Here is a 25,561-nt window from a genome sequence, read left to right on the forward strand (position 1 = left end):
TCTGTCTAGTTACAGATGAAATTTGGCAATGTTCCTTCTAGCCTGAAGTAGATGGGTGTTTTAACTACTTCCACATTCTAAATCCTATGCAAAGTCTCTTGCCAGGACCAGGGGAAGTCGTTATCTACTCAAAATGGGAAGTGTTGATAAAGTGCATTATCTTTTGTGCAGTTGTTTTCCTTTGTATTTCTCTGTGGGCATCCCCCCTCCCCCACCAATTCTCTCAGTTTTCTATGAAATTAATTATTTTCTCTGTATTCCTTTATAGGTTGCGGTTGCTTTGTTTGTAATCGCTTTCTGCTAGAACGTGCTTCCTGATTTTCTCCCAAGGTGTGGGTAAACAGATCAGCTCCTTCTGAGTCAGGAAGATATTTTCACGTTGGCGCATCATGATTCTTCTCCCGGTCCTCCTCACCTGTAAGTAGAGCTCCCTTGCATTCAAAACTGTATTGATAGTGTCATGAGTGTTAGTGCTATTACGGTGAAGAACATTTACTTTTCCATCTCTAACACCTAGCGTGGCGTCTCACGCATATTAGGGCCTCAAGAAATGTTTGTTGAATAAATGAATTGACGATATACTTTCTGTTACAAGGTATTTATTTGGAGTCAGATGAAAGAGCTAACAGGTTAGAGCTGTGGGCCCCAGGAATTCCTGTCCTCACACTTGACCTTTTCCCTCAAACTTGCCTGGAGCTTATTCACGAGATGTTTCAGACGTGTTTAACTTTTTGATGATGCGTAGCAGTTCTAGCTAGCATCTGGAGATAGTTCACGGTAGGGGACATGTGGACCAAGTCAGAGCCAACTTTCCCCATAGCCTGGTGGTAATAAATTACTTCCTTGCGGTAACCAGAGGCAGACTCATACTCCAGTCCGGGCCTGGTTCCTTGTTTCTGTTTCTTGTTTGAGGGATCCCTCCATCTCTGCTCACGTACAAAGCAGAGATGGTGGTTGAGCCCGCTGGTTGAACAAGACATTGAATTTCACTCTCTTGGCTCTTTGTTATGGCCCACAACCTCCCCACTTCTTAGGTACCTTGAAGGAAGGATGATCCCAAACCACATTCCTAGAGTTTTACATCTTCAAAACTACTCCTTTTTTTTTTTTTTTCACTGATGGATATGCTCTTCCAGTTAATGTTTGCAATTAGAATCTAGATATTCTGGGGTGCCTGGGTGGCTCAGTTGGTTAAGTGGCTGCCTTCAGCTCAGGTCATGATCCCAGGGTCCTGGGATTGAGTCCCGCATCGGGCTCCCTGCTCGGCGGAGAGCCTGCTTCTCCCTCTTCTTCTGCCTGCCTCTCTGCCTACTTGTGCTCTCTCTCTCTATCTCTTTCAGATAAATAAATAAAATCTTAAAAAAAAAAAGAATCTAGATATTCTGATTCCTAACCTAGTGCCATTTCCATATTATAATACTTTTGAAGATTTAGTGACTTTCAGAAATATGCGACTGACTCAGTGATACTGTGGTATTTAATTATTAGTCATCCTGACACTTGATTGTATTCTATATCCAATTTCTCTCTTTTCAATAATGGCTGGAAAACTTATAAGAATTGTCTCTCTATATTTTTGCCATTTCATCCCCTTGACCTCTTCTTCCAGGCTTTTGCCATCTGGCTTTTCCCGCTGGTCTGACCTTTTGTCAGACTGTAATTGTCCTAGAAATGGATAAGCCCAGTGGTTTTCCTGAGAGCTCTCTTCCTGGATCTTTCTGCAGTCCTAGAAGCTGATGTTCACTTTTCCCTTCTGGTAGCATCAAAGACATGGCACTCTCCAGATGATACTGTTATATTTCAGTAATTCCTTTTTAAAAAAAAACTTTTCAACTATAAAACATTTCAAATATCTACAGGAGAAGCAAAAATGGTATAATAAATCCCTGTTTACCTATCAGCCAGTTTCAATAATGGTCAACACTTTGCTGCTTTGATTTTCTTATCTCCCCATACTTTATTTTTAAGGGGATTAAAGCAAGTCTCAGACTGCATATTATTTGAATTATAAATAGTTCAGTGTGTATCTCTAATGTAAAAAACCTAAAAAAAAAAAACAAACCCTGATGGCATTAGCACATCTAAGCATTAATGATAATTCCTTAGAATTACTCAGGAATCAGTCTGAATTCAGTTCCCCTGTTCATGCCGTCTATTTTGGAATAGGAATCATTTGTATGTTAGAATCTTACTCATACTGAATCTGGCTAATTGTATCCTTGGGTGTTTTCAATATGTCCTTCCTTCTCTCCTCCAAATTAGATCTAGAGGAGCACTCTCCCCTGGAGTACAATGCAAACCACAGATGTAATTTAAGGTATTCTAGGGCGCCTGGGTGGCTCAGTCAGTTAAACATCTGACTCTTGATTTTGGCTCAGGTCATGATCTCAGGGTCATGGGATCGAGCCCCGAGTCAGGCTCTGTGCTCAGCCAAGAGTCTGCTTGAGATTCTCTCTCTCCCTCTCCCTCTGTCCCTGCCCCCACTCTCGCTGTCTCGCTCTCTCTCTAAAACCAATAAATAAATCTTTAAAAAAAAGGTATTTTAGATATTGCTAAATCCTCCTGCTCCAAGGGATTGTACCATTTTTGCATTTCCCCCAGCAACATGTGAGAGCCCTGATTTCCTTAGAGCCTTGCAAACAGTACTCTCAACTGCCAGGCATGGGGTTTTCTGTCAGCCTAACCAGTGAGAAATAGCATCTTGGTATAGTTTTAACTTTATGAGGACTGTTTGATCTTTGAGTGTGGTGTAATTGAAAGTTGCAAGTGTTTTTTCCCAGTTCTTCCTGTGTAACCTTCTCCCCTTGGCTTTTCCTTCTTCTCCTTCCAATGTGCAGCCTTGTTTCATGGCTCTGCTGTCACATTGCTGATTATCCTCTGAGCTCATCCATCAAGAACTCAACATGCTTCTCTTCATACTGTGAGTTCTTCAAGAGGGGGGCTCAGGTTCTATTAATTTTTGTATTTCTAGCCTCTGATGCGGTGGTTAACTCATATGGGATGTTTGATATATTGATTGTTTCAACCTCTATGCTGTGATGTGCACAATTTATTTCTAACCTCTACTTGTATATCTTGTTCATGGTGTTCTTACCGCCTGGATTTCTCCCCCTTTTTATTCTCTAGATCAGAACCAGTTGAAATTTTACCTATCTTTCAAGGCTCGTCTGTGCTGTTTACTCTACAAAAGCTTTTCTGATTTCCTTTAGGTGATTTTTCCTTTCTTTGAAATCGTTTATACTTTGTATCTCTTCTGGGTCCTTGCCGTGTGACCCCTTCCCCTGCCTTTGCAGAGCCTAGTACCCAGGCTGAAAGAAAAGGATAGTTGATGAATTACACGAAATATGAATGATGTGTTCTTTCTCAATTTTACGTAGTTGGTTTATCTTGCCTATTTAAGTTCCTATCATAAGTTTCTTGAAGGCTCATCAAATCAGACTCAAAGATGGGATATATTTTTTTTTTTTTAAAGATTTTGTTTATTTATTTGACAGAGAGAGATACACAGCGAGAGAGAGAACACAAGCAGGGGGAGTGGGAGAGGGAGAAGCAGGCTTCCCACAGAGCAGGGAGCCCGATGCGGGGCTCGATCCCAGGACCCTGGGATCATGACCTGAGCCGAAGGCAGACGCTTAACGACTGAGCCACCCAGGCGCCACCAGATGGGATATATTTTAAGCACTCACTTAATTTCTTGTTAAAAAAATTAACTTGTTTTAAAAATAGACTATAATAATTTCAGTGTTAGTTGCAGGACTGGTGGATGTTATTTCAGAGAGGAGAACCCACAGGGCAGAGCTGGGAGAGGAATGATTTCTGGCCTGAGCTCGGACGTCTTTAGTAGGTCAGTAACTTCACCTAGAGAAGTCAGTCACCTGAGTAAGTTACTGCAACAGTCTGAAGTTGTTGGTTTTCTTTTCCTTTTTTCCCTTTTTTTGGGGAGTACATGCAAAATTCATTTGCAGAATATTAAGTTACTTGATTGAATATTGAGTTACATTACTTGATTTATTGAACATTATTTTCATTGGGCTTTATAAGACTCCTTCTTGTTTTAATTACTCATTTAATTACTCCTCATCTCAGAGCCCCACCCCATTTCTGCCTACCCTGTCAACACTTACTTGATCATATTTGACATGTGTCTTCAGGTATCCATCCTTATCAAATAGATAGGGCTCTGTGTGTGACTTTGGGTTTGGCCCTGTGGCTGCTTTAACCACTAAGATGAGGGAGAAATGACCGTATACCAGATTCCAGTCTAGGCAATCAAGAGGACTGGATGTTTTCATTTGTTTCTTGTGCTGTCATTGTCACCAAGACAAGCGTCCTGGTGGCCTTAGGAGGGGATGACTACTGTTTTCAGATTGTTGGTTTTGAAACTCTTATCTTATTTCTTAAGACATTTTGCATGTTGCCATGATGTTGGGCATCAATAAACAAAATATGACCTGGAAGCAGTATAACAGCATTCCCTGGAAATACTGTCATTACAATCATTTAGGGAATCTACTAAAAGTGCGGATCTTTTGGCTCGCCCAGACATTCTGTAGTAGAAACTTTATGGTGGGGCCCAGGAATATGTGTTTTAAAAGAAATAGCCAGTGATTCCGATACATGTGGTTCTTGGATCCATTTTGAGAAATATTAATTCTGTTCTCTATAATATAATGGGATAAATACATAAGTGTATGAAATGTATCCATCATCTGTCCATCACCAATCTATGTCGAACATATTAACTTTGTTTATTTTTTTTTATTTTTTTTTTAATTTTTTTTTAAAGATTTTATTTATTTATTTGAGAGAGAGAGAATGAGAGAGAGCACATGAGAGGGGGGGAGGGTCAGAGGGAGAAGCAGACTCCCTGCCGAGCAGGGAGCCCGATGCGGGACTCGATCCAGGTACTCCAGGATCATGACCTGAGCCGAAGGCAGTCGCTTAACCAACTGAGCCACCCAGGCGCCCTTAACTTTGTTTAAAAAAAAGATTCATTTATTTATTTTAGAGAGAGAAAGAGAGTGCGTGGGGGGTAGGGGCACAGGCAGAGGAAGAGAGAGAATCTGAAGCAGACTCCACACTGAGTGTGGGGCCCGACATGGGGCTCGATCACACAGCCCTGAGATCATGACCTGAGCTGAAATCAAGAGTCGCACACTTAACTGATTGTGCCGCCCAGGTGCTCCAAACATACCAACTTTTAAACATTCATTTAATATGTTTTAGAAAATACAAGCTTATAGCCTCATGGAGATTTAAAAATGAACTTCAAACTGACACTGTGTAAGAGATAAGAGATGTCTTGCTTAAAGATGCCAGTTCACCAGTGATCTTGACCACTCTGTCCACAGACTGAGTTTATCTGCTTCACATCTCTCTCTGTCATGGAGAACACTTTTCTCTGGCTTTTTATCATGAACTCCCAAGTTACCAAACAGAGTCCACATCGATTAGTCCACTGGACATTCTGGTATATGTGTAGGTCAGCTCGAAGACGGAACAGATGGTGTGACTCAACAGGTGCTTAAGGCCCCTTGGCCCTGAGCTGTTTGTCCCATTGACTCAGTCACAGGACCCAGGGATGCCCACAGCGTGGAGGGTTCCTGTTAAATGCATCTGCTATTTGGGAAGGGCTAAACTCTCCTTTCCAGTCAGTGATAGCTTTGGTTGAAATACTTTCTCAGATCTTTAGCTGGTCACCCCAGACTTGGGATAATGGGTAGTTTTGACAAAATAGGGACCAAGAAATATCAAGAGTGTGGGTCATTTCATAGGACACTGTGTGTACCTGAACACAGTGAGCAAAGGCAGGACTGACAAGAAAGGGGACTGGGTGTTCCTCTAGACCTACTTTTATTTTGCAGTTTTTTTCCTAGGGAAAAGAAGCCTTCATTTATAATGGTGGACTCTCCTATTTCTTTTAATGAATGTGTATGTTCGGCTGAGTAGTGCTCATACAGTTTTCAAATGTTGAAAGCTTTTGGGCTAAGGAAGAGTCTTTAGGGGCGCCTGGGTGGCTCAGTCGTTAAGCGTCTGCCTTCGGCTCAGGTCATGATCCCAGGGTCCTGGGATCGAGCCCCGCATCGGGCTCCCTGCTCAGTGGGGAGCCTGCTTCTCCTGCTCCTTCCCGCTTATGCTCTCTCTTGCTCTCTCTCTCTCAAATAAATAAATAAAATATTAAAAAAAAAAAAAAAAGGAAGAGTCTTTAGGTGACAATTATTATTTTAATGCTAAAATTAAATAAGGAACCAGTAATTTTGCAGGGAAGCATGCCTCATTTGCATGTTGATTAAAAAGTATCTGTGAAGATTGGGGCGGGATTTGAACAAATAAGCTTTGTGTGTAGGTCATATATTTTTCTTCTGGTAAGAATTGGGAAATATCCTTTGTCTGTGAAGGATTTGGAGTAGTTGCAGAGAGAATTGATCATTTAAAAAATCTTACTGAATCTCAAATTGCCTCCCCAGCTTTGTTCTTATCCATGCTAGTGTGTACCCAGGAGTGTATTCACTGGGTATGTTCATGAGCTTATTTTTCTCTAAAGCTACCAACACAAAACCAAACAAAACACAAAACAAAATACGCTTTCCCCAAACCTGTCTTCTACTGTTATACAACATTCATTTTAGTTAGAATTAAATCTTTTGTACACGTGCCAAGGGTTATTGTTGTCAGTCTCCTTCAAGCTTGGATACACTGTGATTTGTAAGGTTTGGGTGTCTTTCCCCTTTGCACTTGGGCATTGTAATTATAATCATGTAGTATCTCACAGGAGCTGCCCAAGTCAGTTTTGAGGATTCCTTTGTGTGGTTGGAGGATATCCTGATATCCCTTGTTACTCTTTTTTTTTTTTTTTTTTGTCAGATAACAAATGTGCTTTTCCTTGTCACTTGTGATTTTTCATCCTTTTTGGTCATATCATTAATGCTATCTAAAATTCTATTTAGGACCCTATTTCGCTCACAGCCATCACAAATATAATCAGGATTTTCATGTGGAAGCTGATTGGATATTTGAATCTCGCTTTTTATCCACACTGCCCATTCATTAAACAAACAAACAAACTTAATATTCAGTTAGGCCCCTGGAACACCAACTTGCTTCACTAATGTGATTTGATTGTGATTAAGGTTACAGATTCAGCGAGCCCTCTCTGTCCTGGTCAGGTGCTCATCTCTATGTTTACCCAATGTCGGCTGTTTCAAGCACTAAACATCCCTTGTGAGCCATTTAAAGCTAGATGTCATTGAGAGAGGGGCACGGTTTTTCCTTTAATGATATTTTCAAACGTAACTAAAGTTGAAGCCCTTGGGCTTCTCATTTTGATGGAGAAATAGGAGATCGAATATGTTAGCTGTCTAAAAGGGGCCCTTAACCGGAGACAGCTGACTTGATCATTGTTTTTCTTTTATTGTTGTGTGAATGATGGGAAGGGAAGGGGAATGGAATGGATATGTTTTAGCTCTTTTTTGACCAGAGCTTATTCAAAAGGCACTTGAACATCAGGAATTACATAGAACACTACTCGATGGGATATTGTTTGTTATTGTAATATTAGCCAAAAGTGATTTAGGTTGTGGAGTATGTGCTTTCCTTTTAATAATTGGCAATTGCCTTAATGTTCTGGATCCTTTCGTTCAGGGGTGGGCAAACTGTGTCCGCCGGGCCAAATACTGCCCACAGCCTGTTTTGTAGATACGTTTTATTGGAACACACCCACGCCCATTCATTTGTGTATTGTCTCTGGTAGTTTTCATGCTACGATGGCAGAGGGGAGTATGATCCACACAGCTGGAAATATTTACCCTCCGGTCCTTTATAGAGAAAGTTCGCTAACCCACGCTTGGATTGAATCAAGCATCTTCGGGGTGTAGTAGCCTGGTTGGGGTATTTGCCTCTTTTGATCATTTATTTGGGAAAGCTGGTGAAAAGATGTTTACCATTTGCTCCACATTTTGTGTCTTGGAACACACAATTTATTTTTAGAATGAGTTAATTTTTATCCAAGGATTTATTATTTGAATCTATGAAGAAATAGTCATTACAATGTGTTGCGTTTCTCAACAGATACAGGGGTATAATCATATGTGCAAATTCTGTGGGGGGTGTGTGTGAGAGAGAGAGAGAGAGAGAGAAAGGAGACAGGATAAAAGATGTTTTTTGTTTGTTTGTTTGTTTCAGTTCCTATACATTTCTTTTGAGTTATTTGCATTGGCTGTTTTACTCTTCAGTTTCTTGCAAGATTTAAATCTGCTTCCCGCTCCTGATTATGGCCCTGACTTCACTCAGCATTTGGAAAAAGGAGACAGTTGGCTTGGCTTAATATTTAAGTTTTGGTGAATTTGTTCTTATGTATTTGTTTTTGTCCAAGTAATATAGACCCAAGGTAAGAAATCAGGAATACAGACGAGCTTATGATGAGGAGGGAAACCGTCCTGCCTTCTTCCTCACATTCCCAGGCTCATTTCCACCAGCATCTCTTTGAATCATTAAAAAGAAATTCTGGTAGTGACTGAAAAAAATCCACCCACCTCTATTTCTTAATTTAATGACCTTGGACAATTTCCCCTTACTCCCTGCTGTGAGAAATGATGCTTTGACTCCCTCACCCTTTTCCTTAACTTCGGTGGTTACATTAGTATTCTCAGTTTTCCTTTTGGTTCTTTTCATAACTTTAGAAAATGTATCAATAATCCTACCTCTTGTTCCCTCTACGCTAGTCAATTGACTTGATTTTGCTCTTGGGATGAAAACGTTAAGTCCTTTCACTCTCTCGCCTGCCTCTTCTTTACATTTTTTTTTTTTCTTCCCACGTTCCTTCAATTTAATTTTGGCTTTTATATTGTCAAGGTTGATAACATTTACATTCTGTCCTGCAATTACAACCATACTTTCTGTGCTCTCTATGTTTGTTGCCTTGGAGGCTAAATATAATCAATCTCTTATATTACTATAAGTATGTAATTATTTTTTACTGCCGAGACATGTAGTGTGCTAGGATTCCATTTCTTTTCTTCTGGATTCTATTACATGCCCCCAGGCCCCTCATCAGGGTAAAATGGAATCTTCCTTTGTATCTCTGTGTCTTTTTATAGGATTTCTGTTAATCAGACTCTGGCCAACCTGGATTGATTTTATATGTCCCTTATCTTTTTGCTCCCATTTTCAATGTCTTCGTTGTTTCTGCTCTATCGTCCAAAGGATGTCTCAACTTTATTTTCTATCCATTTTATGGCATTTAAAAATTTTGGCAATTGGTCCTCCTGCTCTTTTTACTTGTGCTTTCTGGAGAATTCCACGATTAACTTCCTGCTTCAGCCCTCCCTTCTGATCATGGTTTGAGTGATGGCTCCCTCTGCTTCCATGTATACGTAGAACCATTCATTCCCTACTCTGTCATCCAGAAATCTGCAAAAATATCTGGTCCATTGATGTCCCATATGTTCTCAGCACTTTTATGAATTTACTTCCTTGTGTTTTTTTTAACTGCCATTTTAATGAGTTTCAAAGGAGAAGAGGCAAAGGCGTATGCAGAGTCTACCATCTTGAACTTTATTACTTTAAATTCATATCTCACTGTAGTTTTTTCTTTCCTTTAAGAAGCACGGACTATTTTAGAGTTTATAATAAATAACCCACCCATTTATCTGGCATATTTACATTTTCTTTTATTCTTTCAAGCAGGCCAACAAATTTTCCCCAAAGATTTGGTTATAAATCAGGTTCTTATAAATGCAGTAAATGCACAGTTGAATTTTTCCTTTCTATAATTTCTCTTTCTTCAAGTCAGTTTTATTTTAAACTTTTCTACATACTTACGTATTCTATAAACTCAGAGTTTTGAAGTTTAAGATCCTACATCATTTTTAACATGGCATTTGTATTTAAATTTATTTCCCACCATAAATCAACCATAGACTCCATATGCATTCAATTAGTTATATAGTTTCTTATGAACACAATAGGCTCATTCTCCCTGTTTCCTTTTCTTCTTTTCCTCATTGTGATTTGCTTTTCTAATGAACTTCCCTTCTGGCATGTTTTTGTACTTACGGATCATTTCCCATTTCTTTTCCTCAGAGAAGAGTTAAGCGGAAAATCAGACACTTTTTCTCCCAACCTCTTATCTTTAAGACATGTTGTGTGTGGATAGAGAGTGCACCTATGATTTTATTTTCATCAGATGCCTTCCTACAGTCCATTTATTTGTTTTGTTTGTTTGCTTGTTTGTTTGTTTTTAAATGCCACTGCTGTGGACGGAACTGTTTCCTTCCAGAACTCAAAGGTGGAAGGCCTACCCCTCAGTGTGATTGCATTTGGAGCCAGGGCCTTTGCAGAAGTCATTAAGGTTAAATGAAGTCGTAAGGGTGGGGCCCTGATATGAGAGGATTCGTGCCTGCATAAGAAGAGACATCAGAGAGCTCCCTCTCCCTTTCTACCATGTGAGGACACTGTGACCAGATGGTCATTTGCAAACCAGGAAGAGAGCTTTTCCCAGTAACCAAACTGGTTGGCACCTTGATCTTGGACTTCCTAGCCTCCAGAACGGTGAGAAATAAATTTCTCTTATTTAAGCCACCCAGGATATGGCGTTTTGTTATCATGGCCCACACTGACCAACACAGACCCTGCCGGGGTTCTGAGTTGTTTTCTACATCTCTATTCCCTTCTGTTGCATAGACATTGACTAACTAGTGCCTTCCACTCCCCTCTTCCACCCTCTACTCTTCCCTCATGCGGGTTAATGAGCATTGTGGCCCTTTCCTCAGATACCCCAGACCCCAACAGTGTATACTCTAGATGCTTCCTGCTGGGAGCACTTGGTTACAGTCAGTTTTCTCGGGTGAGGCCCCTTCAGGCATTTCATGCCTGGTTACTACTCCCCAAGGTGTCGCCTGGCCACAGAAATTTCAAATTTATTTCTACTCAAGTCTGAACAAATGCCGTGCTCCCTTCTTGCCCTGTAATGATTGTCCCTGTCATGGCATGTCCCTCATGGCATGTCCCTCAAGAGGCATGAGGCTGCCTGTTGAATTTCCCCCAAATCTAGGAATTAGTGCTAATTTCTGCCAAGAATTTTCTTGCACTCAGCTTCAGTGGTGGCATAAGCCTGGTCTCTGATATACTCACCAGGAAGCCATCTGCTGGTGAGAAGCCACTTCCCTTCCCACAGGCCGAGGACCTATGGGAGGTAGAGGGGGGGAGCATAATGTCACCACCTTCTCCACTTCTATAAATTCCCTTTAAATAAATTCCTTCATGAATCTCCAGCCTTCTCTTATGTGGGCTGGAAGTGGGAGATGGACACTGATAGGCAAGTTCTGCCACCTTTAATAAGTCTTATGAGAATACTCTAACATCTCTCCTTAGAAAGAGCACTTTCTCCTCTTCTAGTGTCTTCAGATCTGATGCTTCAGCCGACATGCCACAATTGCAGGGGGAAAAGTCCCATTTAGCATCTTGTTACACCGCTTTGATCATTAACATTTGTTTTCACCAACGCTAGTCCTTCTTTCTCAGTCAGAAGTAGTCAGTGGAAGGGAAGGGGGGAAAGAGAAGTTCCCTTCTATAGAAATTCTACCTCAAAGTGAGTTCATTCATTCGTGTGGAGAGGTGAGTATTTCCCTAGTGTCCTTGGTGCTGTCCTCTGCACAAGGCTCTGGTGGCTCAAGAGGCTATTTACTGTGTATAGTGTGTTTCTTCTCTACCAGAAAATGGCCATGTCTCCTCCCACCAAGATCCCCAGCACGTAGCAGAGAACATAAATTATAACTGGGACTCTGTTAATGTTGGTTGAACAATTGACTGTGAGCTGATTGGTTTGCTGTGAAGGGGAGCTTGACATGAAATGGCCATTTGATTTTGACATTTGACAATTCCTAAAGCTCTGAATTGAAGATGCATTTGTGGGAAGAATAAAGCTGTCCTGAATTTAAGTACTGTGAAGAGGAAGGCCCTGTCTCTATGGGCAGAGAGAAATTCAAAAGGATAATCACTCTCTCCTCACCTCTAGTTCGCTTCCTCAAATCTTCTAAATTTAGAAAAATTCTGCAGTCCCTTGGACAATTGTGTTAATCCTGAAAGAAGCAGTTTATAAACTGGCAAGGAGTGAGGGCCGGGAAAATACCTTTACTTACCTACTAAGATACTTCGGAGAATCACTTAACATACTATTGAAGGCACAAATCCATCTGTAGTCCCTGCTTTAAAGACCTGAAATCATGTTCTTTAGGTGGGAAAACTTTTCCATTTAGGGCTGTGTACATTCTGCTGATGCAAAATTGACAAGGTTGGCAGCCTCTTTTGATGAACGTGTGGCAGAATATTATTTTCCATGGTAACAGATTTTTGTGGCACGAATAGGGGATTGACTTTGCAGTAGGTTCAAGCAGAAGTACGTGTTGACTCTCAGGAAATAAGCTGTTATCTAAATTCAACTATTTGGAGCAGGTACAAACCCAACAGAGAAAATTGCATTCTATATAGGACATGGGTGTATTCAGTTTGCTCCAGCTTAAAAAGTCTCCATGTGCAGAAACCGAGTTCAAACAGTGTGTTGGGAGAAAGGATCAGAGGAAGAGCAAGTGACAGAGGGACAGAGACTGAGAGGGTCTCTGCGAGCAATGACCGTGGGGAGGGAACGAGTCAGAAGTGCCTCTGCTTAAGAATGTTGAAGAAAGCCGACATTGTTGGCTGGTCGCACCCTACCCCCACAGAATCAAAAGGACAGCAGCATGGCAATCCGCTGTGTATGTAAATAAAAAAGTTGAGGAAAGACGTGTACTCAGCATGCTCTTAAAACATCTGTTCTAGTAAAACACTTGAAAATCATCATGTGCTAACGGGAGGAAAACAGCTGTGTGGGAATCAGTAGGCTCCACCATACACACGCCTGGAATATATATACTATAAAATCTTCCGAGATGGGCCCCTGGGGCGTTTGGATCAGTGGACAGACTATTGATTATGTGTAATTTTACTGAGAGCTGTTGTTATGTCGCTGTGCAGAATATACTGTGCCCGGAGTCCCAGGGAACGCTTCTCCTCATGGATGTGTTACTTAGAGCCTTTTACACCAACTCTTTCAAAGGCATATATGAGCAAAAATTACCCTCAAGGGAAGGTTTTGAGGCACCAAGTGGTGATGTTTCTGCAGCTGAGTCATGGAGGTGAGTTGGTGCTTAACTCAGGGCTTCCTGCTTCCCCCTTGCACTAACTTGTACCCCAAAGTTTGATCCTGTTCTTTACCCCTTGTTTTTGGTCGACTCGCTCCAGTATGATCAGATTTTCTTCTGTGTAGAGACAGAGAGGCTACTTAGGCTCCAAAGGTCTAGCCCATATGGATCTCAGTACTGGGTCTCTTTTCTCATCCCATCCCGGGAAAGTTGTTGGAGAAAACCCTTTTCATTCCCCAGATGGTAGAAAATGTGTTATATAAGTAGAATAAACTCTCTGTTTATTCCTCCCTGTATCTTTTAAGATTTTGTTTCTGGAAACACTCACTATTGAAATTAATTAGCTTCTAAATTAGTAACCCATCGCTTATGTACTATAATTGCACTTAGTGCTTCCAAAAAAAAAAAAATCATTTGAAGTTAAAAAAAAAATGTGGGTCAGCTCTCATCCTCCAGATGTTGATGACGTGATGGGGGTGGGGGTTGGAAAATGCCCTTTTGCTTCTCCTTCGTCATGCCCCATGGTGAAAAGCCCCGATTTCGAGGTGTCTCTTGCAAGGCACAAAGTACTGCAGTACCATATTCCATCGAGATGCTATTTTTCTTGTGCTGAAAGAGCATTCCAAAATTTATCAGCCTTTACTGGATTCAATCAGGCAGCCACTCAGAGCTGCTCAAGGCAGAGTTGTACTTCTCACTACTGACATGTGGAAAAGCAATCAGACACTGAATTATATGGCTGGCTTTCTTTGTCTTCATCTGTTTAAAGTACTCACCGAAGCCCAGTGAAATAACAGCGCTGTGTGGAAAAGCCCTTGGAAAACCTCATTCATCATGAAGTTGGTAGGGAAACCTGAACAAATAGCTCAAGGGCTGACTTCACAAAAGGCAAGAACAGACAGTGTTTTGATGTTTTCAGGAATCCTGCTGTGAACGTCATTTTGCCTCCCTTCGACCCCCACTCCCACCTTCCAGACTTGAAACATTTGGACCCTTAGACTCCAGGCAGATAGCAAGTGAACTTCTCATAGAGGGTTACTGTGGGAGCTGTTACAATAATAGCATTTCCGGACCTCGATTATCCACTTTGAGAGCCGCAAATATATCATTAAAAACAGTTTAGGTGCCCTTGTGTATCAAGGACTCTGCCACCAGCAAGGCTAGCTAAGATAATCTAAGTCCAGGTGGAAGGGACAGACCCGCCGTTTCTAGCGGACAGAACAAATGTTGGCTTAAAGCTGACCCGTCCTGTGGGGATGAACTGCTCTGTAGGTTATTGTTAGTGGTTTAAATGGTAAGTTTGGCTTTCTCTGGGGAACAGTGTGATTCCAGCTTATACTCAAGTCTCTTCATTAGATGTTTGGGCTTAGGGCATGTAAAGAAATGTTAATATTTGCTGAAGCCAAATATAATTAATGCTGTAATTTGGTTTCAGAAAGGTAATGCATTATACATCCCAGGATGTGTCATTTTTAGATTAATTATAGTTTGGATAACCCATACAATGGATCCTCTATCCTGTAGATAATTTGCGGTACTTTTAAAGGATGTTAGAAGCGAGCTGTCGGTTCAGCTTCATTTTGGAAGAGAAGGGGAAGTTATTAAAATTGGATTTCTCAAGGAGATAGGACTAAATACCTTCTGCTTAGGGAAAAGATTTCAGTTTCAGCAGTGTCTTGGGATAAAGGATATGGCAATCCCGTAGGCTCCCTGTTTGGGCTTTGCAAGCCTCTTGATCCTGGATGTGAACTGGTGTGTGTGGTGTGTGCGGTGTGTGTGTGTGTGTGTGTGTGTGAGAGAGAGAGTGTGTGAAGTCCACATTTCTACACAATGGTGAATCTGATTTCAACTTGGATCCTAACAAGAAAGGCAGGCTACTTGTCAAAGAATGATTAAAAGCAAGACTTTCCATTTTCCTGTCATGCCAGAAAATGAAAAATAAAAAATGTAAGGTGTAGATTAGTTAGAGCACAAAATGCTCAGGTCAGTGAAGCCATTCCGGAGAAAGTAGGTGGTATATTAGTGCCAGGCATTTTGCAAAGTGTGTTGGAGAGAAACAGTTCTCCCGAGGAATCCTGTTGGGATATCAGTATTTTACAAAGAATTTCAGCAATTACTGGGTGTAGAGAGGAACAGTTCATTTCACAAAAAAGTTATGGCCCTGATATATGAAGGTAACATAAAGCCAAGGTAGCATGGGACAAAAATGCATTCACATATAGATGAATATCTACAGCACTGGACAATTCAAGGAGTGAAAGTTTTCCAACTGATCTAAGCTAGAGGCTAAACTGTAAGTTGTTGCAAAGCATCAAGGAATCAGAAATTGACACTTGAACGTGATGGAAAACTTTGTTTACTATGTATTGTTGTGTTTAAGTTAGTTGTACATGTAGATAATTCTCATTGTATACTGAGTTCATTTCTTTTCACCAATCCTTTTGTTTTCCTCACATGGTCCAGAGTTGAGGAAATATTCTGTTATATGTATCTGTGAACTGGGTTCCATTCATATTCTGGGCTCCAGAGCAGCAAAACCAACTAAGCAGCACCACACAAAAGGATGCTGCTTTAATTAAGTATTTTTTCCAAACCAGGGAGAGTTATAGCACAAACTTGCTTGCCATATCCTCATTCCTCCTATTCTTACTCCATTGAGTCCTAACTCTTAGTTAACTACCTTTTTCTGAGGTCCCCATCATGGTCTTGTCTGTCTTAATACTAATAAATTAATAGATAACCAAATATAACCAAATACTCAATCAAATACAAACCTAGAATGATCTTTCTTAAGACAAAATGAAATCCAATCAATACAAAAGCAATCTATAACTGAAATACCGCACCCAATAACCAAGGTTGCTATCAACATGGTGTGGTGGGAAGGGCATTTAACTAGAAATCATTCTCATCCTCACTCTGCTCTCTGAGTTGGTTGACCCTTGGTGATCTCTTAAACCCTCGGCAGAGGAAACCCATCTGTCAAATAATGGGTTTGAATAGAGGTAATGGTGTTATTCCCTTCTATCGAGTTGTAAGATTATGGGAATTTGACAGAAATCTGTTGCACTGGAGCAAGGAATTTCATATGTACGTATATATTTCCTATTATAGTTTCATATGTATATTTCATATACATCATGTGTGAGGTTATATATTCCCTCAGTTTGACTGTTTTAGGCAGAAAAGTAATTTCATAAAAGAATATTGGGTAGGTTACAGAATCAATAGGAGGGCTTGAAAACCAGTTTGGGGCTCTGTAGCTAGGGAAAAAAATGCCCAAGATGGTGTCACAGAGCAGGCGTGGTGAGAAGATTGTGGAAGAACATGGGTGCCACCACCTCTACGTTAAACCCTCAGTGTGTCCCCCTGCCGCTGTTGCCTGAGGAGCTGGTCCATTCACGCCCCTTCTCCACCAGTGGGAATTCCCCACAGTCTCTGCATCTTTTGCACGCTGCCTTCCAATGTAAAGGCTGTGGCCCAGGGCACATGCCCATACCCTACCTGCTGGAGAAGCCCCAAGCAGTGAGTTTCTAGAATTTTCAGCATCTGTCTGGAATTTGCTCCTGTCTCCTATGGGGACTTATAATATGGGGAATTCCCCAAATGTAAGCAAGGCTTCTGAAAATTGGCAAGTATCTGCCATACCATCTTTATGCAGTTTAGTAGACAAACACTCTATTCTGAGTTGGAGAATTTCTCTGTAGAAGTGCAGGAATTCAGCCTGTCCCAGGTTAAAGCACTCTCAGAAGTCTGTGTATCTCTTCCTTGTTAATATTGCCTTCCTCCTTCCCAGGCGATTAAAGCCATTTCTCTCTTCTTACCTCTAATTTCTTTTTCTTTTTTTTTATTGTTATGTTAATCCCCATACATTACATCATTAGTTTTAGATGTAGTGTTCCATGATTCATTGTTTGTGCATAACACCCAGTGCTCCATGCAGAACGTGCCCTCTTTAATACCCAACACCAGGCTAACCCATCCCCCCACCCCCCTCCCCTCTAGAACCCTCAGTTTGTTTTTCAGAGTCCATCGTCTCTCATGGTTCGTCTACCCCTCCGATTTCCCCCCCTTCATTCTTCCCCTCCTGCTATCTTCTTTTTTTTTTTCTTAACATATATTGCATTATTTGTTTCATAGGTACAGATCTGAGATTCAACAGTCTTGCACAATTCACACCGCTTACCAGAGCACATACCCTCCCCAGTGTCTATCACCCAGTCACCCCATCCCTCCCACCCCACCCCCCACTCCAGCAACCCTCAGTTTGTTTCCTGAGATTAAGAATTCCTCATATCAGTGAGGTCATATGATACATGTCTTTCTCTGTTTGACTTATTTCGCTCAGCATAATACCCTCCAGTTCCATCCACGTCGTTGCAAATGGCAAGATCTCATCCACGTCGTTGCAAATGGCAAGATCTCATTCCTTTTGATGGCTGCATAATATTCCATTGTATATATATATATATATATATATATATATATATATATACCACATCTTCTTTATCCATTCATCTGTCGATGGACATCTTGGCTCTTTCCACAGTTTGGCTATTGTGGACATTGCTGCTAGAAACATCGGGGTGCACGTACCCTTTCTGATCCCTACTTTTGTATCTTTGGGGTAAATACCCAGTAGTGCAATTGCTGGATTGTATGGTAGCTCTATTTTCAACTTTTTGAGGAAACTCCATACCGTTTTCCAGAGTGGCTGCACCAGCTTGCATTCCCACCAACAGTGTAGGAGGGTTCCCCTTTCTCCGCATCCCCGCCAACATCTGTCATTTCCTGACTTGTTAATTTTAGCCATTCTGACTGGTGTGAGGTGGTATCTCATTGAGGTTTTGATTTGGATTTCCCTGATGCCAAGTGATGTTGAGCACTTTTTCATGTGTCTGTTGGCCATTTGGATGTCTTCTTTGGAAAAATGTCTGTTGATGTCTTCTGCCCATTTCTTGATTGGATTCTTTGTTCTTTGGGTGTTGAGTTTGCTAAGTTCTTTATAGATTTTGAATACTAGCCCTTTATCTGATATGTCATTTGCAAATATCTTCTCCCATTCTGTCGGTTGTCTTTTGGTTTTGTTGACTGTTTCTTTTGCTGTGCAAAAGCTTTTTATCTTGATGAAGTCCCAATAGCTCATTTTTGCCCTTGCTTCCCTTGCCTTTGGCGATGTGTCTAGGAAGAAGTTGCTGTGGCTGAGGTCGAAGAGGTTGCTGCCTGTGTTCTCCTTTAGGATTTTGATGGACTCCTGTCTCACATTGAGGTCTTTCAACCATTTGGAGTCTATTTTTGTGTGGTGTAAGGAAATGGTCCAGTTTCATTCTTCTGCATGTGGCTATCCAGTTTTCCCAACACCATTTGTTGAAGAGACTGTCTTTTTTCCATTGGACATTCTTTCCTGCTTTGTCAAAGATTAGTTGACCATAGAGTTGAGGGTCCATTTCTGGGCTCTCTATTCTGTTCCATTGATCTATGTGTCTGTTTTTGTGCCAGTCCCATACTGTCTTGATGATGACAGCTTTGTAATAGAGCTGGAAGTCCGGAATTGTGATGCCACCAGCTTTGCTTTTCTTTTTCAACATTCCTCTGGCTATTCGGGGTCTTTTCTGGTTCCATACAAATTTTAGGATTATTTGTTCCATTTCTTTGAAAAAAGTGGATGGTATTTTGATGGGGATTGCATTGAATGTGTAGATTGCTCTAGGTAGCATTGACATCTTCACAATATTTGTTCTTCCAATCCATGAGCATGGAACGTTTTTCCATTTCTTTGTGTCTTCCTCAATTTCTTTCATGAGTATTTTATAATTTTCTGAGTACAGATCCTTTGCCTCTTTGGTTAGATTTATTCCTAGGTATCTTATGGTTTTGGGTGCAATTGTAAATGGGATCGACTCCTTAATTTCTCTTTCTTCTGTCTTGTTGTTGGTGTATAGGAATGCCACTGACTTCTGTGCATTGATTTTATATCCTGCCACTTTACTGAATTCCTGTATGAGTTCTAGCAGTTTTGAGGTGGAGTCTTTGGGATTTTCCACATAAAGTATCATATCATCTGCAAAGAGAGAGAGTTTGACTTCTTCTTTGCCGATTTGGATGCCTTTGATTTCTTTTTGTTGTCTGATTGTTGTGGCTAGGACTTCTAATACTATGTTGAATAGCAGTGGTGATAGTGGACATCCCTGCCGCGTTCCTGACCTTGGGGGGAAAGCTCTGTTTTTCCCCATTGAGAATGATATTCGCTGTGGGTTTTTCATAGATAGCTTTTATGATATTGAGGTATGTACCCTCTATGCCTATACTCTGAAGAGTTTTGATTGAGAAAGGATGCTGTACTTTGTCAAATGCTTTTTCTGCATCTATTGAGAGTATCATATGGTTCTTGTTCTTTCTTTTGTTAATGTATTGTATCACGTTGATTGATTTGCAGATGTTGAACCAACCTTGCAGCCCAGGGATAAATCCCACTTGGTCGTGGTGAATAATCCTTTTAACGTACTGTTGGATCCTATTGGCTAGTATTTTGGTGAGAATTTTTGCATCCATGTTCATCAGGGATATTGGTCTGTAATTCTCCTTTTTGATGGGGTCTTTGTCTGGTTTTGGGATCAAGGTAATGGTGGCCTTATAAAACGAGTTTGGAAGTTTTCCTTCCATTTCTATTTTTTGGAACAGTTTCAGAAGAATAGGTATTAATTCTTTTTTTTTTTTTTTTAAGATTTATTTATTTATTTATTAGAGAGAGAGCATGAGATGGGGGAAGGGCAGAGGGAGAAGCAGACTCCCCGCCGAGCAAGAAGCCCAATGTGGGACTCGATCCCAGGACTCCAGGATCATGACCTGAGCCGAAGGCAGTCGCTTAACCAACTGAGCCACCCAGGCGCCCAGGTATTAATTCTTCTTTAAATGTTTGGTAGAATTCCCCTGGGAAGCCATCTGGCCCTGGGCTTTTGTTTTGTTGGGAGATTTTTGATGACTGCTTCAATTTCCTTAGTGGTTATAGGTCTGTTCAGGTTTTCTATTTCTTCCTGGTTCAGTTTTGGTAGTTGATACATCTCTAGGAATGCATCCATTTCTTCCAGGTTATCGAATTTGCTGGCATAGAGTTGCTCATAATATGTTCTTATAATTGTTTGTATTTCTTTGGTGTTGGTTGTGATTTCTCCTCTTTCATTCATGATTTTGTTGATTTGGGTCATTTTTCTTTTTGATAAGTCTGGCCAGGGGTTTATCAACCTTGTTAATTCTTTCAAAGAACCAGCTCCTAGTTTTGTTGATCTGTTCTGCTGTTCTTTTAGTTTCTATTTCATTGATTTCTGCTCTGATCTTTATTATTTCTCTTTTCCTGCTGGGTTTAGGCTTTATTTGCTGTTCTTTCTCCAGCTCCTTTAGGTGTAGGGTTAGGTTGTGTACTTGAGAACTTTCTTGTTTCTTGAGAAAGGCTTGTATTGCTATATACTTTCCTCTTAGGACTGCCTTTGCTGCATCCCAAAGATTTTGAACAGTTGTGCTTTCATTTTCATTGGTTTCCATGGATTTTTTTAATTCTTCTTTAATTTCCGGGTTGACCCATTCATTCTTTACTAGGATGCTCTTTAGCCTCCATGTATTTGAGTTCTTTCCGACTTTCCTCTTGTGATTGAGTTCTAGTTTCAAAGCATTGTGGTCTGAAAATAGGCAGGGAATGATCCCAATCTTTTGGTACCAGTTGAGACCTGATTTATGATCTGGGATGTGATCGATTCTGGAGAATGTTCCATGGGCACTAGAGAAGAATGTGTATTCCGTTGCTTTGGGATGGAATGTTCTGAATATGTCTGTGAAGTCCATTTGGTCCAGTGTGTCATTTAAAGCCTTTATTTCCTTGTTGATCTTTTGCTTAGACGATCTGTCCATTTCAGTGAGGGGGGTGTTAAAGTCCCCCACTATTATTGTATTGTTGTCAATGTGTTTCTTTGCTTTTGTTATTAATTGCCTTATGTAATTGGCTGCTCCCATGTTAGGGGCATAGATATTTACAATTGTTAGATCTACTTGTTGGATAGACCCTTTAAGTAGGTAGGATATAGTGTCCTTCCTCATCTCTTATTACAGTCTTTGGTTTAAAATCTGATTTGTCTGATATAATGATTGCCACCCCAGCTTTCTTTTGGTGTCCATTAGCATGGTAAATGGTTTTCCACCCCCTTACTTTCAATCTGGGGGTGTCTTTGGGTCTAAAATGAGTCTCTTGCAGACAGCATATCGATGGGTCTTGTTTTTTAATCCAATCTGATAGCCTGTGTCTTTTGATTGGAGCATTTAGCCCATTTACATTCAGGGTAACTATTGAAAGATATGAATTTAGTGCCATTGTATTGCCTGTAAGGTGACTGTTACTGTATATTGTCTGTGTTCCTTTCTGGTCTATGTTGCTTTTAGGCTTTCTCTTTGCTTAGAGGACCCCTTTCAATATTTCTGTAGGGCTGGTTTCGTGTTTGCAAATTCCTTTAGTTTTTGTTTGTCCTGGAAGCTTTTTATCTCTCCTTCTATTTTCAGTGACAGCCTAGCTGGATATAGTATTCTTGGCTGCATATTTTTCTTGTTTAGAGCTCTGAATATATCCTGCCAGTCCTTTCTGGCCTGCCAGGTCTCTGTGGATAGGTCTGTTGCCAATCTAATGTTTCTACCATTGTAGGTTACATATCTCTTCTCCCGAGCTGCTTTCAGGATTTTCTCTTTATCTCTGAGACTCGTAAGTTTTACTATTAGATGTCGGGGTGTTGACCTATTTTTATTGATTTTGAGAGGGGTTCTCTGTGCTTCCTGGATTTTGATGCCTGTTTCCTTCCCCAAATTAGGGAAGTTCTCTGCTATAACTTGCTCCATTATACCTTCTGCCCCTCTCTCTCTTTCTTCTTCTTCTGGGATCCCAATTATTCTAATGTTGTTTCGTCTTATGGTATCGCTTATCTCTTGAATTCTGCCCTCGTGATCCAGTAGTTGTTTGTCTCTCTTTTTCTCAGCTTCTTTATTTTCCATCATTTGGTCTTCTATCTCACTGATTCTTTCTTCTGCCTCATTTATCCTAGCAGTTAGCGCCCCCATATTCGATTGCACCTCATTAATAGCCTTTTTTATTTTGACTTGGTTAGATATTAGTTCTTTTACTTCTCCAGAAAGGGTTTCTCTAATAACTTCCATATTTTTTTCAAGCCCAGCTAGTATCTTTAAAGTGATGATTCTGAACTCTATATCTGACATTGTACTAATGTCTGTATTGAGTAGGTCCCTGGCAGTCGGTACTACCTCTTGTTCTTTTTGTTGAGGTGATTTTTTCCGTCTTGTCATTTTGCCCAGAGGAGAATAGATGAATGAGAGAACAAAATGCTAACAGGGTAAAAACGTCCCCAGAAATTATACTCTAAACAAATCAGAAAAGACCTGAAGCAGTGGGAAAAGAAAGGGAAAGAGAGAAAAAAGAAAAAGAAAAAAAAAAGAAAAAGATAAAGATAAAAACAAACAAAAACAGAACAAAACAAAAAAAAACAGAATATGATCAAATATGATCAGGCTGGTATATAGATCAGTGCCACACACTAGATTTTGGGTGTATTTTGGTCTGTTAGAAGAAAGTGCCTCCCAAAATTTTAAAGAAAGAAAAACTTATATATGTACAAAAATAAGGGTTGATATGATGAAGGGATGGAATATGACTGTAAAGATGAAAATTATAAAAAATTTTATAAAAGGAATTGATAAGAAGTTTGAAAAAAGAAAGAAGAGGATTTAAAAAAAAAGAAAAAAAAAGGGAGAGAATGTGATCAGGCAGGGGAGTAGAAAAAAACCATACACTAGAGATTTAGGGTATATTTTGATCTGTTAGAAGAAACTATCTCAAAATTTTAAAGAGAGAACAACTTATATAGATATGCCAAAAATACCGGTAACTACTATGAAGGGATAGAATATGACCCTAAAAATGAAAAATAAAAATGTTTTTTAAAAAAGGGATTGATAAGATGTTGGTTGAAAAAGGGAAAAAGAAAAATTCAAAAAAATAAAAGTTAAAAAAAAATTAACTTTGAAAGACTACTGAATCATGGTAAAAAAGCCATGAATTCTATGTGCAGTATTCCCCTAGCGCTGGAGTTCTGCCGTTCTCATTGATCGGTAAACTCGGTCTTGGCTGGCTGTTCTCGCTGATCTTCTGGGGGAGGGGCCTGTTGCCATGGTTCCCAAATGTCTTTGCCGGAGGCGGAATTGCCCCGCCCTTGCCCGGTCCGGGCTAAGTAATCTGCTCGGGTTTGCTCTCGGGAGCTTTTGTTCCCTGCAAGCTTTCCCTATGGCTTTGGAGGCCGAGAGTGAAAATGGCGGCCTCCCAATCTCCACCCCGGAGGAGCCGAGAACTCGGGGCCCCGCTCCTAAGTGCGCCCCCAGAGAAAAGCCGTCAGTCACTCCCGTCTCCCCGGTCTCCAGCCGCACTCCGTGCTCGCCCGGCCTGTGACCGAGTGTTTCTATCTCTGGCACCCGACCCCGTGTGGAGTCTCCAAACCCAGCAGATCCCTGCGGTGCGCTCCCGCGCTGCTCCTTCCGGGGGAGGAAGGGGAGTCTCTCCGGATCTGCTGCTTGTTGGGTCCCTGCTGGAGGAGCAGTGGCCCGACTGTGCCGCAGATCACGGTTTATGACAACCCCGAGCTGAGAGCCCGCGCCTCGGCTCCGTCTCTGCAGCCGGCTTCCCCGCTCCGATACCTGGGAGCTCTGCCGCACTCAGGCACCCCCAGACTTTCTGTGACCCCAAGGGTCCTGAGACCACACTGTCCCACGAGGGTTCCACCCCCCGCTTAGTCACTGGAGCGACGTCCCTCAGCGGAGCAGACTCTAAAAGTTCCGATTTTGTGCTCCGCGGCTCTATCACTTGCCAGAAGGGGCCAACGGAGGCCCCCTCCTCCGCCGTCTATCCTCCCGAATATCGCCTCAGATTCACTTCTCCGCACGTCCTACCTTCCAGAAAGTGGTCGCTTTTCTGTTCAGAGAGTTGTTGCTATTCTTTTCTTCGATCTCCTGTTGAGTTTGTAGGTGTTCAGAATGGTTTGATCCCTATCCAGCTGAATTCCTGAGACCAGAGGAAATCCAGGTCTCCTACTCCTCCGCCATCTTGCTCCGCCCCCCTTACCTCTAATTTCTACCCAAACAATCTCTTTTTCTCTCCTCCTTCCCTCCTTCCCTCTAGCCCTCCCTCCTATCTATCCTTCTTTTTCCTTCTTCACTACTCTTTGGGATAAACAAATCAGATAATTATTTCTCCTTGGCCAACTGCCAACTGACTTGTAACGTTTAAGCCTTAAATCAAAACATGGTATCTGTGAATTACCTGCATAAGAGAGTACTCAGGCATCTATGTTGATTTAAGAAAATGTTATTTATTACAAATACCACAGGCAGAAGATTCAGAAGTGGGAATGGAAGGCTTGGACAAGGGAATATTGGAAAAAATTGTCCAGGTGTACATTGGGTAGGATTGTGAATGTGAGTGACATGGGGATGAGGGGGTGTGTTGGGAAGCTCTTTGAAAAAGAGGGTGAAGGTTACATTCAGTTCCATTAGACTCTAAGAATATTGTTCTTCTGTCTAGAAACTGGTTGGGGAGACAAAACTCCAGTGTGATTTTGAGTCCCTTAATGCACAGAATCCATGAGAAGTTATTATTATACTTTGTGTGAAAAATTACAGTGTGTACACACAAAAAAATGCAGCTCTCTAGCTCCAATTGGAAAATGCTATGAAGACACAATAAAACAAAACATAATCCAGCCCAGTATAAGCCTGAAGAACAGTAATAAGTGAAAATGACTGCTAATAGCATGTTGTCAGCGATATAATGTTGCTGCCTTTTGGGTGTCAGAACTGGACCTTTTCTGAATTTATTATAATACTCACAGGGGGAAATGCATGTTCGTGACTAGTATCTAGAGCATCTGGTAGGGTAACCTTTAATTCTGCTTAAATGGAAATCGACAAAGCAGATACATGTTATCCTGGTTCTTGAGAATTAGTCCCCGGGGATAGCTCTTCTGATTCAGCATTCCTGAATTATGTACCATCCTCAGAATAAGGCTTGAACATCAAATGACCCTCAATGGTTCAATCTGTGTAAATACATCGAAGCCATATGAATCTGACACAAATTGCTTCATTCAATGAATTGAGTGATTGCCACGGACTGCCATGGTCGAACGCTGCTTTATGTATTGACTTCCTGGATCTGAATCCCCTGTTTATACAAGGAGGTAAAAGTTCATGGTCATCAGAGGTCCAGATTACATTTTGAATAGATAGAATACTGTCTTCTTGGATTACAGACCTTGAGAGAATATGAAAGCTAAAGCAGGAAAGAATCC

The 25,561-nt window shown here is 41.0% G+C and overlaps 1 long non-coding RNA gene across 1 annotated transcript in view; it reads left to right on the plus strand.

The window, feature by feature from the left end:
• The window catches only part of LOC144381147 (uncharacterized), a 398,096-nt gene that overhangs the window by 163,474 nt on the left and 209,061 nt on the right, over positions 1–25,561 (plus strand). Inside the window, exon 4 of the long non-coding RNA XR_013445854.1 lies at positions 269–417. This is a non-coding gene — a long non-coding RNA (uncharacterized LOC144381147). The remainder of the gene's footprint in view (positions 1–268; positions 418–25,561) is intronic.

Source organism: Halichoerus grypus, chromosome 2 (assembly GCF_964656455.1).
Source record: "Halichoerus grypus chromosome 2, mHalGry1.hap1.1, whole genome shotgun sequence".
NCBI classification, from domain to species: Eukaryota; Metazoa; Chordata; class Mammalia; order Carnivora; family Phocidae; genus Halichoerus; species Halichoerus grypus.